The sequence below is a fragment of the Myotis myotis genome, unplaced genomic scaffold, assembly GCF_014108235.1.
Source record: "Myotis myotis isolate mMyoMyo1 unplaced genomic scaffold, mMyoMyo1.p scaffold_m19_p_3, whole genome shotgun sequence".
Classification (NCBI taxonomy): Eukaryota; Metazoa; Chordata; class Mammalia; order Chiroptera; family Vespertilionidae; genus Myotis; species Myotis myotis.
In genome coordinates this window covers 160,867,350-160,880,356 of record NW_023416335.1, presented here as the reverse complement: position 1 = coordinate 160,880,356, position 13,007 = coordinate 160,867,350, and the positions used below count along the sequence as shown (strand labels likewise).

Sequence of the window (13,007 nt, the reverse complement as noted above, 5' to 3'; positions counted from 1 at the left end):
TGACTCGCACCTTCACCCCCAACGTGGGATGCAGCACCCCCTGTGAGGCTGCGACGGCCCCAGCAAGGCTGCGATGGCCCCTCTGAGGCTGAGACGGCCCCTGTGAGGCTGAGACGCCCCCTGTGAGACTGAGACAGCCCCTGCGAGGCTGCACCAGCCCCTTCGAAGCCAGGAAAAATACTACATGATCTCACTCATTTATGGATAATAAAGACCATTATAAACTGATGAACAAAAATAGATACAGAGGCAGAGCAGCATTGAACTGACTGTCAAACTACAGTGGGAAGCCTGGGGAGGGTTGGGGGGGGGTGTCAAGAGATCAACCAAAGGACTTGTATGCATGCATATAAGAATAACCAATGGACACAAGACACTGAGGGGTAGGGGAGGCTGGGGGAATGTCAAGGGGGGGGGGGAGGGAGACATATGTAATACTCTTTGTAATACTTTAAGCAATAAAACAATAAAAAAAGAAAATAATACTGGCTATTTACCTAGAGAAATAAAGATAAATATCCATAAAAAAAATCAAAAGAATATTTTGTGACGTAAAAATTACATGAAATTCAAATTTTAGTGTTCATAAATACAATTTTATGAGAACACAGCCACATTTATTCTTTGCATGCTCTCTATGACTACTTTTGTGCTACAGTGGCAGAGTTTAGTAGTTTTAAACAGGGACCTCATGCCTACAAAGCCTAACATATTTACTATCTGGCCTTAGTTGCCAACTACTGGTATTTATACTGTTATTAATTAAAATACATGGTTAATTAAGATATCCCAATTATGACAAATGTTAGAGTGTATATTTTGTTAATAAGGATTTTTATTAACAGCATCCAGGCATGAGCCCTGACTGTGAATAGAACAGTTACCTCCTGGTTCACAGGTCAATGCTCAACCACTGAGCCACACTGGTTGGGCAATAAAAACTTTGATAATGTGACAATTACTGAATTATTTAATTTTTCAAAATTTAGAAATTAGGTTTTCTTAAAATGTGGTTAATTTAAATTAACCTTATCCCTGGCCAGTTTGGCTCAGTGGCTATAGCATCGGTCTGTAGACTGAAGAGTCACCAGTCCAATTCCAGTCAAGGGTACATGCCCAGGTTGCAAGCTCAATCCCCACTGAGGAGAGTGCAGGAGGCAGCCAATCAATGATTCTCTTTCATCATTGATGTTTCTAACTCTCTCTTCCTCTCTGAAATCAATAAAAATATGTTTTAAAAAATAAAGATGTTTTTAAAAAAATTAACCCTAGCTCTGAATATTTAGCATATTCACCTAGCACCTCATTAAAAAACAGATTCCTAGGCCTCCTATATTCACTGGGCTTTGGCTTCCAAGACACCCTTTGAGAAGCACTAAAATAGAGAGCTTATATTCCTTCTGTATGGTAAGAAGCTGTATTTTTCAAGTTTGGTACTATAAGATAATTCTCAAAGTGAGCTCCAGGGATCCCTATTGATCCCTTTCAGAACGTTCATGGTGTTTAAATCATACATAGCTAAAGATCTACTTAAAGGGCAAGGCAGGCCAATGCATTTTAAATATGTTTTATTATTGTTGTTGTTAATTTTAGAAAGAGAGGAAGGGAGAGATAAAAACATAGATCAGCCGCTTCCTGCACAGCCAATCCCTCTACTGGGGATCAAATCTGCAACCCAGGCATGTGCCCTGACTGAGAATCAAACTGGGACCTCTTGGTGCATGGGTCCATGCTCAATCAACTGAGCCACACCTGCCGGGCCCAATACATTTTATATATTTTTATTGATCTCAGAGAGGAAAGAGATAGAAACATCAATGATGAGAGAAAATCACTGATTGGCTGCCTCCTGCACATCCCCTACTGGGGATTGATCCGCAACCCAGGCATGTCCAATGCATTTTACTATAACACAGTATCAAAAGTTCACAGATACAGTTTTTCATTTTACACATCTAACCTTTAACAAACTATCACTTTTCAAGTTTTGGTGTAGTATCAAAAAATAAAGACTATCTATAATTATCTGGAAAAGAACCTTTTCTTTTCCTATTACATATCTGTCTGAGCCCACGGTTTCTTCATATACTTCAACCAAAACAACATATCATAAACTGAATGCAGAAGCAGATATGAGAATCCTGCTGTTTTCTATTAAATCAGACATTAAAGAGATTTAAAGCTCTTCCCTTAAATCTTTTGGAAACTATTGTTATTTATGTTATTTTAAAATAAATTTCTATTTTTAAAATTTGTCCACTTTAACTTCTGATATACTAAATATCAATAGATATAACCAAGATGAACAAAAATTCTTTGGAGTCTTCAATTAATTTTTAAGAAGAAAAAGGGGTGGATTCTAGGACCAAAAGAAGTTGGAAACCCACTGCTTTAAGAAATACATAAACAGTAGAGTACCCTGGATTGATCAATCGAAGAGCAGGTTGAAATTAATTTTGAATTTCAGGCTCAGACATGCAGGAACAAAGAAAGGACCCACATTAACTAGACCAAATAGTTTTGTAGCAAATGACAAAAAGCAGATGGAAGTGAGAATTTGGCTGAGTCATAACTTAGGCAACACATGGCCAAAGTTTAGAACCTATCTGGAAGCAGCTTCATACAGCCAACTACTTGAGTAGTTTTTATCTCTCTAGGCTTTTAGAGGATTCAAGGAACTATTTTTGAACTATCCTCAGAAAAGTTAATAAAGCAAAAACAAAGAAGCAACCACTTGCTAAAGTGACAGCAGAAAGCAGAGTTAGAAATAGAGAACATCATACCTATGTTTGGCCTCAATATGCATTTTAAAAACAGAAAAATTCCTGGAAATTGGTAAGCTGTCAAAATCTAATGTTGTGTTTCAGTTTTTTTCCTATCCATTTTCAGATAAAGTAGGATCCCTAAAGCAATAAACCAATACTAATCAACCTTAAAATACCAATCTTTAAAGACAGGCTAGAAATCTTCATGGACTTGCCCTGGCCAGTGTGGCTCAGTTGGTTGGGCGTCATCCGTGCACCAAAAGATTGCTGATTCAATTCCTGGTCAGGGCACATGCCCAGGTTGTGGGCTGGATCCCCAGTAAGGAGTGTGCAGGAGGCAGCTGATTGATGCTTCTCTCTCATATCAATGTTTCTCTCCCTTTCCCTTCCTCTCTCTAAAATCAATTTAACAAAATCTTTTCTAAGACTGCCCACATACTGGCAACATAGGTATTCCTATGCTCACTGATTAACTTTCAACAGTCCCAAACACAGATGCATAAATATTAGCAAACTACTGCTTGACCAAAACTAAAAAAAAAAAAAAAAGCCCTGGCCATTGTGGCTCTCTGGTTAGAGCATGGGGCCACACACCAAAGGGCCATGGGTTCAATTCCCAGTCAAGGTCATGTACCTGGTTTGCAAGTTCAATCCCTGGCCCAGTCAGGGCACATGTAGAAGGCAACCAATCAATGTGTCTCCCACAATATTTCTCTCTCTCGCACTTTCTCTCCCCCCTACCCTCCCTTCCACTCTCTCTAAAAATAAATGGAAAATATATCCTTGGGTGAGGATTAACAGCAACAACAACAAAAAACTTAAAAAAAAAAAAAAGAAAAAAGAAAATGGTGCTTGCCCTGGCTGATGTGGCTCATTTGGTTGAACATCGTCCCATGTACCAAAAGGTCACCAGTTCCATTCCTGGTCAGAGCACATGCCTGAGTTGTGGGTTTGATCCCCAATAGGGGAGGGATGCAGGAGGCAGCAGATCAATGTTTTTCACATCAATGTTCTTTTTCCCTATCTCTCTCTCTCCCTTCCTCTCTTTAAAATAAATTAAAACATATAAAAAATAAGAGGAAATGGCGCTCGAAGAGACATGTTAGTACCAGAAATACCATGCTAAAGAAAACCAACATGGTATTACCCAAGTTTGATAAAGCTTAAATAAACATTACTGGCAAGAAATTTGATGCCAACACAAATCATTTACAGCAATTATATGTTATATTCAATAAATCATCCTCTTTTTATAATATAGTCAGGCTTATTCCTATTTCAAAAAGAATGGTTATGCTCTATTTTTATCTGGAAAAAAAAAAAAGTAATTTTTCTACTGCATGAATTTTAAGCCCCAAATAAAATTTGGCTAATTTAGCATATAAGATTCCTTTGTCCACTATGTCAGAAAGAAGCACTATGCCATATAATAAGGTATTAGTAAGTAATTCTACTCAAAGAAAGCAAGTTAGATTTTTTGGGAAGGTAGGACTACGATAAAACAGTACTGTTCCCACAGAGGCCCAAGCCACAAGCTCAAAAGTGACTTTTTAAGCTAAATCTTGGTTCCTGTTAGACTTTCATAAATTGATATTTATTAAGGATAAGTGCAGTATTGAATAGAAAAGAGAAACTTTTTGCACAGTTGGGTTTCAAATGTATGAGAACACTTAGGATTAAAATTACCCAAAGATGAAAAAAAACTAACAAAGTTAAATTCATGTGTTTGTAATGAGTTTTGTTTCCTAATAAGTGTCCTTATATTCCTCATAAGACTAATGCAGTAACTCACCTTTGGTTTAGTTGGGACTCTTTCCTAGATGTCTGCCTACAAGGTTTTAGAAATTAGATAAATTTATCTTTTCATAAAACCTTTCCTGAATTGTAACACTTCATCCTTCCTTTCCAAAGAAGCCATACAGTATGTTTACTTTCAAACTGAACTGAATTTTCTTTCATTACATACAGACAGTGCGTATATTCAGATTTTAAAGGTTTCTAAACAAAAGGACAAACAAGTGAAGGAAAGGAAGCCAAATACTATGATTTAACAGAAAAACAACATTCTTTCAACGAAAGTGTCCACCAGGGAAATTCTAAAGAGAAAATGTCATAATAAAATATTTTAAGACATGAAACGATCCAATGCAAAATATTTGTTGTTGGTGTTGACTTTTTGTTTTGTTTTTTGGCTTAAGAGTTTTTATTGCTATTTATGTTCCTTACTTTTTGTTTATCCATTCCCACTGGGTCAGTAGAACCATTTTAATTTTATTTTCTTTACAGTCCATTTTTCTTCCTGATTCTTCAATAGTAAGTTCCCTGAGATGAGCTTCTATTTATGAATGTTTGGACTGGAAAGGACTTTGAGAGGTCATCATGTCCATCCCTCTACTTTCCAGGAGACTTCATAACTGAACAATCTCAGATGGATGAGAAGGTATCAAAAGAAAATGTAAAGCATTCCCTAACAGCATGTTACTTTATTCCACATGAACACTTACACTCACAATTTGCAATTTTCTAAAAACGAAAGTAAAAATTAAAACCCCCAAAGAGGAAGGTGCTTTAACAATGCATTTATCAGCTAAATTACTCAAACATAAATTCAACTATCAGGTCTAAAATTAACACACAGAAAAGTTGATGGCTGCCAACATAAAGTCTTAGTCCCTAGAGATGTCTTCTGATGTGCTATTTTATTTGTAGCACCATTTCACCTACAGCACATACTGTGACAAATACAGACCACCACACCAATAAGTTATATAATTATAAATGGCAATTACATGTATGTGTATATATGTGTATTTTTTACAGGTGGTACAAGTTTTTATTCCAAATAGAAAATGAAAAGTTAGGTCTAAATTGGAGATGTCAACATTATGGAAAACCATAATACAACTGTTATGTGGACAATAATTTAATTCTTTAATATGTAACTTAAAATGTTCAGGGAATAGCATTTTGTCCTAAAATAGTTTCTAAAACAGAATTTCATCTGATGATAAAAAGCATACAATTATAAAGAAACACTGCTAATTATTCTATATTAATTTAAACAAAAAAAGGAAGCAGAACCAGAAGTCTTGGAAATTGGGGGGAAACATACTTGAAAAAAATAGGGGGCAGGGAAGGTAGAGTCCAGAAATTATAGACTGATGAAATACTGTTTACCAAGAAGATTATAAAATGAATTATTAAGTAGATGGCTTTAAACAACTGGCAAGTAATGCAGTGATCTATAAACATTAGCATAAGATAGCAAAATAGTAACTCATGTCTAACTTCATTTTCTTTTTTTAACAGGGTCTCAAGCCAAGAAGCTCATGTATATGCCCAGAAATAGAATATATTTAGATTACAACAGGACAACTCTTACTACTTCAGAAGAAATACAGGTTAGGTGATAAAACAATAGGTGGATTCATAAATGAATTTTATCCAAAAGACTGACTAATGGATTAATATCAACCTATTGATAGTATGCTGATGTTAAAGCATTGCTTCACCCTGATATATTTTACCAGTGCCCTAAAACAAAAACTTAGGTGTTAGGACATCTGTAATACTGTCAACAATAAAAAGTAAATTAACGCCGTAGCCGGTTTGGCTCAGTGGATAGAGCGTCGGCCTGCGGACTGAAAGGTCCCAGGTTCGATTCCGGTCAAGGGCATGTGCCTTGGTTGAGGGCACATCCCCAGTATGAGGTGTGCAGGAGGCGGCTGGTCAATGTTTCTCTCTCATCAATGTTTCTGACTCTCTATCTCTCTCCCTTCCTCTCTGTAAAAAATCAATAAAATATATTTTTAAAAAATAAAATAAAATAAATTAAGAAAACACATACCATAGGAGTCATGTTTATCACATTTATCTATCGATACAAAAATATGAGGAATGCCCAAGAGGCTAAATAACATTATCAAGCTAAAACAATAAACCAAAACCAACAAGATGACAGTTACTGGGATCAATGTAAAGTCTTCAATTACATTTAAAAAATCAATTACACACTCAGGTGGCGTGGCTCAGTGGTTGAGCATCGACCTATGAACCAGAAGGTCACGGTTTGATTCCAGATCAGAGCATATGCCCAGGTTGCTGGCTCAATCCCCAGTTGGGAGCATGCAGGAGGCAGCCAATCAATGATTCTCTCTCATCATTGATGTTTCTATTTCTTTCTCCCTCTCCCTTCCTCTCTGAAATCAATAAAAAAATATATATTTTTAAAATCAATTATACAAATTAATGTGATCTTAGGCTTTAAAAATAGAGGTATAGAGTTCAATTTTAAAAAGAGGCCACTCTCCCCTGTACTTTTCCTGATCATATATCTTAGATGTTATATTCAGACCTAGACAAGAAGCCCTAAAAACTTAGGCAACTAAGTTCATGAGGAGCCTGAACTTTATTAAAAATGTCATTTAAGGAATAGCTGAAAGACCTTGGGATATTTATCCCAGTAACAGAAGCCTAACAAGACATAACTGTCATCAAATATTTGAAGAGCTGCCATGCTGACAAAGAATCAGGTTTATTTATTGTAGCTTGAGATGGCAGAATTAAAGAGCTTCAGCACAATGTAAAGAATGTTCTAAAAATAGAGTTCCAAAATGGAACAGGGAATCTGTGAAGTGGGGATCTTTGTCCTATAGCATTCGGAAGGTAAAAGACTATGCTGCAGGCATTCCAAATATGATGCCTTTTCACATTTCATGAATATACTTAATCCCAAAATAAGTCTGTTAAGAGGAAGGAAGGCACCGTTGAAAAATGAGAAACTTAAAACTACTTTCTTTCACATGTTTCTAAAGAAATGGAAAACTTTTCATGAACTCTAAAATCAGTACCATTTTCAGAGAAACCAACAACAAAAGAAATTAATGCTTCTTTTTAAATGAATACTGCATTTGTTTTTCTTAAAGAAACATCTGCACCTTAACTTTAGTTTATCAAGAAATAAGGGACAATTATACTCCAGCCTGCCTACTAGTCCCACAAAGAGAGTTGTCTTTATTAGATATTTATATGGCAATGCTATTTGCTCCACCCAAAACTTCCTCACAAGGCGAAGGCTCCTCCTTATCAGACGTGGATAGGAGGCTGCTGCAACATTGACTCCCTCCTACTGTAGCCTAGGAAAAACTCAGTCTTGACATGTACAAAACAATAACTTGTGAGAACTTCAGAGCAGCTGTGCTCAGGCAGAGCCAGGGACTTTACTTGAGGCAAAGTAGTAGCTTAAGAATTTGTTAAAAAAACGATTTCCATTTTGGGTTGAAAGTAGGGAGAGGAAAAAGAAAGGAGATACAGTAATGATATCCATTAATATTTAAAATCCATAATAAAGAAAAATGCTTACTAATTACAACACTGGAACTATCATGGGATGGTGCCTTTGATTCACAAATTTAAGGATGAGCACTCTCTAACTTTCTGCTAACACTAATGGGAAATGGGAAAAACAAATCTTGCATTTAACAGTGCCCAAGTCAAAGCCATCACAAATTCTAGGATGGAAGACTAAAACAAGGGGCTTTGCTATTTTGTTGGATATTTTTGTGTGCTATCGCCAGGCAAACTGCGAAAATGTCTGAATCTCTAATAGTAATGTTCTGAATGCGAAACACTGGAACCAAATTCCGTTAAGTAATGCTGAAGGATCAGTAATCAACTGGTCTCAGTGCTGTATGGGCGACTTCCTGGCCAAGAGAAAAAGCTTCAAATGGTAGCTGAAAACCAAAGGTTAATACAAAACAACATACTCTGATTTCTCTTCACATAACAGCTTTAACAGTATTTCAGCTATTAATTTGCTTCTCAAAAGTAAAAGATGACACCTTAGCTGGTTTAGCTCAGTGGATAGAGCGTAGGCCTGGGGACTGAAGAGTCTCAGGTTCGATTCCAGTCAAGGGCACATGCCCAGGTTGTGGGCTCAATTCCTAGTAGGAGGCAGCCGATCAATGATTTTCTCATCACTGATGTTTCTAACTCTCTCTCCCTCTCCCCTCCTCACTGAAATCAATAAAAATATTTTTTTAAAAAAGTAAAAGGAGCCGAAACCGGTTTGGCTCAGTGGATAGAGCGTCGGCTTGCGGACTGAAAGGTCCCAGGTTCGATTCCGGTCAAGGGCATGTACCTGGGTTGCGGGCACATCCCCAGTGGGAGATGTGCAGGAGGCAGCTGATCGATGTCTCTCTCATCGATGTTTCTAGCTCTCTGTCTCTCTCCCTTCCTCTCTGTAACAAATCAATAAAATATATTTTTTAAAAAAATTAAAAAAAAAAAGTAAAAGGAGAAGAGAAGGAATGTAAAAGATAAATATATGTATTAATAAAGTAGTTACTAGTCCAATTGGCTATATTAGTCCAATTCATCATTAAATAATACACAACTATCAAACAAAGAGCAAAGGCTTGTCATTATTGTGTACAGAATTAAGAACTGGTAAGACTACTTAGTATAGCTGCCAAACTTTTCAGTTTCTTTCCTTACAGACATGTTACATTTCGTAATAGTCTCCACTTACCTTACATCCTCCATGTTTAAGTACAAACTGTGTTTGATTTCCCCAACCCTTGCCCTAAGATATAATGACATATATTTAGCTTCTGAGTCTGGACACAAAGGAAGAAACTGAAATTCTTCACTCTCCTGAAATATGTGTCCATTTTATTTACACCATTTAAAAATATATCACATAAGTTAATTAAAGCTGCAACCATCCATTTAGCAATTCTTAAAGAATATGAGTAGGTGAGACATATTTAACAAAACAAACTTCAGTTTAGTATATTTCTCTGTGCTTAGAAAACCTATAAAGACTGATGTCTCTACAGAAATTACTTACACTATTGCAAAGTTTTTAAACATAGGGATCAAGTGGGCTTGCGGAGAAAACTGTGCACACTCCCACAAACCTTCACTTATGACACAACCTTCAGAAATACTAAAACACCCACTAAGCAGAAAACAAACTTTTAAAGTTAGGAAAGTAGCAACATGGGAATTTGGGTAGGAGGTGCTCTGGGTAGTAAACACCCTCGTCAGAGAACATAAACAAGCAATTCGAGCAACAGTAACTCCTTCTGGGACTCCGACTTGGACTGCTTCCGTCCCAGGCCCCCACCCCCGAGTTAGGAAGAAATTAAATGTGGGAACAGTTAGAGAGGGAAAAAGAAAATCAGAGTAGAAGTGATGAAAGTGTTCTTTTTTTCTTATCCTTCTCAACCCCTATCCAGCGTTCTTGCAGGCTGATCACCAGACTGGATGTCATACCCACCAAAAGCCCTAAAACAGTACCAAAGTCTTTTCTGATACCTACATTCAAAACCTGTATACATCAGCCGTCTCCTTTCCAAACACCTCCCTTTCACCTCTGGAGTCCCCCATACCCTTCTCAAAGTGCAGTCTTTTGGCTACCAAGCCCACCACTATATAACTCTTCGTAAACTCATTCACTTAATTTTTTACAAATCTATACTTTTCCTGATACCATGTCCCTGATATTCTTCTTTATAATTCAGTCGAAATGCCATGCTTCTCATTTCCAATGACTAAACCCGATCTCTCTTTCCAGGCTCACTTACTGCCATGTTTTCACCTACTCATCCCTACCTTCTGCCTATTACCTCCAGCTTCTTCCAATGCCAAGTCCCTAACCCCACTCTTTCAGAAGCCAGTTTAGCACCCCTCCCCTTTCTCCCATTCCACCCCAATCCCAGGATCCTTCCCGTAGGATGCACTACTGCACTTCCAATCCCTCAGGATTCAACTCCCCTCTTCTTGCCACGCCCTGTGCCCCCCGGGGCTACTTACCCCCAAGTTCTCCCCACACTTCAGGCCTCTGGCCCCGCCTTCCCCCCCAAAGGAAGGAGGCGGGAGGAGGGAAAGAGGGGCGGCACTCCGCAAGGTAAAGACGATCTCCCATTAGTGCTTATCGCCGCCAATCTTACTTCCTTCTCTCTTATTGGCCAGCGTTAGCCCATGCCCCACCCTCTTCCTCAGACAGGGCCCGGCCACCGCCTCAGCGCCCCCGTCCAACACACCTAGGAGGGGAGACCCCGGCCTGGGAGACTGGGACTGGTCAGGGTTGAAGGGGAGACTCTCGTCCCATCATGGGCTAGTTAATGTTAACAGGACTCACCCGCTGGCAGCTCCGTCGCCTCCCGCCCGCCCGCGCTCGGTCCCACAATCTGTCTCCAGCTCCTTCTTCCCCCCCTCAGCGGAGCTGATACTTTCCTCTCGTCCGGCCAGGCGCGCTCATCTCTCGCGAGATAGAGGGGGGGTGGGGGGGTGGAGGAAGGGCGAGATCCGAAGGGCCTGAATTGGAAAGGGGCCGAGGGGCGGGGCTCCGGGAAGATGTAGGGGCCAGGCTTCTAGTGGGCAGGTCTGGGGAGCGAGGCTGAACGAGTTCGGGACGCACCGATCATACGTGTCGGGTTGCGAAACGTAGGGGGAAAGGAAAAGAAAAAGGAATCCTTGCAGGTGCCTGGAGTAGTGGAGACCCAAAAAGTGAAGTAAATATTCTAGGGAATGAGATTATTCCAAAGGAACGCATTTTAAAAACCGAGACAAGATTATACCTGAATAAAGCTGTTAAAAAGAAAAAAGTGGAGGAAAAACCTGAGGCAGGTACACAAGGGCTTCGGGGTTCCAAACAGTCGAGTAGAGTTGCATTTTCTTCTTTGCACGTAGAGTAGCGTCACTGTGGCCATAATCTGCTGTGTGTGGGGGGTTTGGGGGGGGGAGGGGCGGGGGAGCGGGTTGCAGTGGGAAGGGTTCAACTGCAGGAACTGGCAACTTTTAAAACATGTGCATGTTGTTCCCACTATCCTCCAGGGTCCTCATTTCCTTACTGGCAAGGAAGTTTAAAATACCCTTAGCCCTAGAGCTGGAGTGAAGATATTGAAAAAAGCAAGCCCCAGCACAGCGATCCGATCTCATTGAGCCCTCTGCCTTTAGCTGAGGTGCATCTCTGAGTTTCTTTACAGTTGAGTTAGCAATCCCATTTTACTCAGAGTTGTAATGATCAAATGAGATAATATATTTGAAACTGTTTGAGAATTGAAAAGCACTGTTTATTACTCAGCAAGTATTATAACAAATACATAACAGGACATATGTTCTAGGCATGGGGAGAAGAGCCTGACAGACCAGGTTCCTGCTCTGGTATATTTTATATTTTAGTGGGGAGGAGGAGACAGTTAATAAGCCAATAAACACGAAGAGGTAAGCCCTTCCTGGTGTGGCTCGGTTGGTTGGAGCATCCTCTTGTGCACTGAAGGGTCACATATACACTGGTTCGATTCCCTGTTGGGATGCATGGAAGCAACCAATCAATGTTTCTCTCAACCCCCCTCTCCCTCTCTCTCTCAAAAAAAAAAAATCAATAAAAACATATATTAAAAGAATACAAATATTTCAGTTAGTGGAGAGTGATTCGGGGTAATGAGACAGAAAGAGACCAGGAGTGGGGGAGCAACTTTACTCCTGGTGTTGAGAAAAGGCCTCTTTGAAGAAATGTTTGAACCAGGAGTTGGAATTGAACCATGCGGAGACAGCCTTGGGGAGATTTTGGGTGAGACATCAAATGCAAAGACTGTATTAAAATGATTCTCATATGGTTACCAAGATGATAATTTTTATGTTGTGTATTTTTTCCCACAACTTAAAATAAAACTTCTAAAATATTTATAATTGCCAGAACCGGTTTGGCTCAGTGGATAGAGCGTCGGCCTGCGGGCTCAAGGGTCCCAGGTTCGATTCCGGTCAAGGGCATGTACCTTGGTTGCGGGCACATCCCCAATGGGGGGTGTGCAGGAGGCAGCTGATCGATGTTTCTCTCTCATCGATGTTTCTGGCTCTCTATTCCTCTCCCTTCCTCTCTGTAAAAAATCAATAAAATATATTTTTTTAAAAAATAAATTTAAAAAAATTATTTATAATTATAAGGAGAGTTGACTCAAAATATTGCCTATGCAACGGTTCTCAACCTGTGGGTCGTGACCCCTTTGGCAGTTGAATGACCCTTTCAGAGGGGTCGCCTAAGACCATCCTGCATATCAGATATTTACATTACGATTCATAACAGTAGCAACATTACAGTTATGAAGTAGCAACAAAAATAATTTTATGGTGGGTCACAACATGAGGAACTGTATTTAAAGGGCCAGAAGGTTGAGAACCACTGGATAGAATCGCTTTTCCTTTCTGCAGCTTTGTAGTACTACTCAGCTTCCT

General features: G+C 39.2%; 1 protein-coding gene across 5 annotated transcripts in view; it reads right to left on the bottom strand.

The window, feature by feature from the left end:
- LOC118649992 (cyclic AMP-dependent transcription factor ATF-7) overlaps positions 1 to 11,036 on the bottom strand; it is a 115,190-nt gene extending 104,154 nt beyond the window's left edge. For 2 of the 5 annotated variants that reach the window (XM_036297651.1, XM_036297654.1), the window contains exon 1: positions 10,912 to 11,036. The gene's annotated coding sequence lies outside the window, so the exon portion shown is untranslated. Of the gene's footprint in view, positions 1 to 9,294; positions 9,349 to 10,583; positions 10,677 to 10,911 lie in introns of those variants that run through there. The other 3 variants (XM_036297658.1, XM_036297649.1, XM_036297650.1) reach the window with 3 other exon arrangements.
- Between the last annotated feature and the right edge of the window lie 1,971 nt (positions 11,037 to 13,007).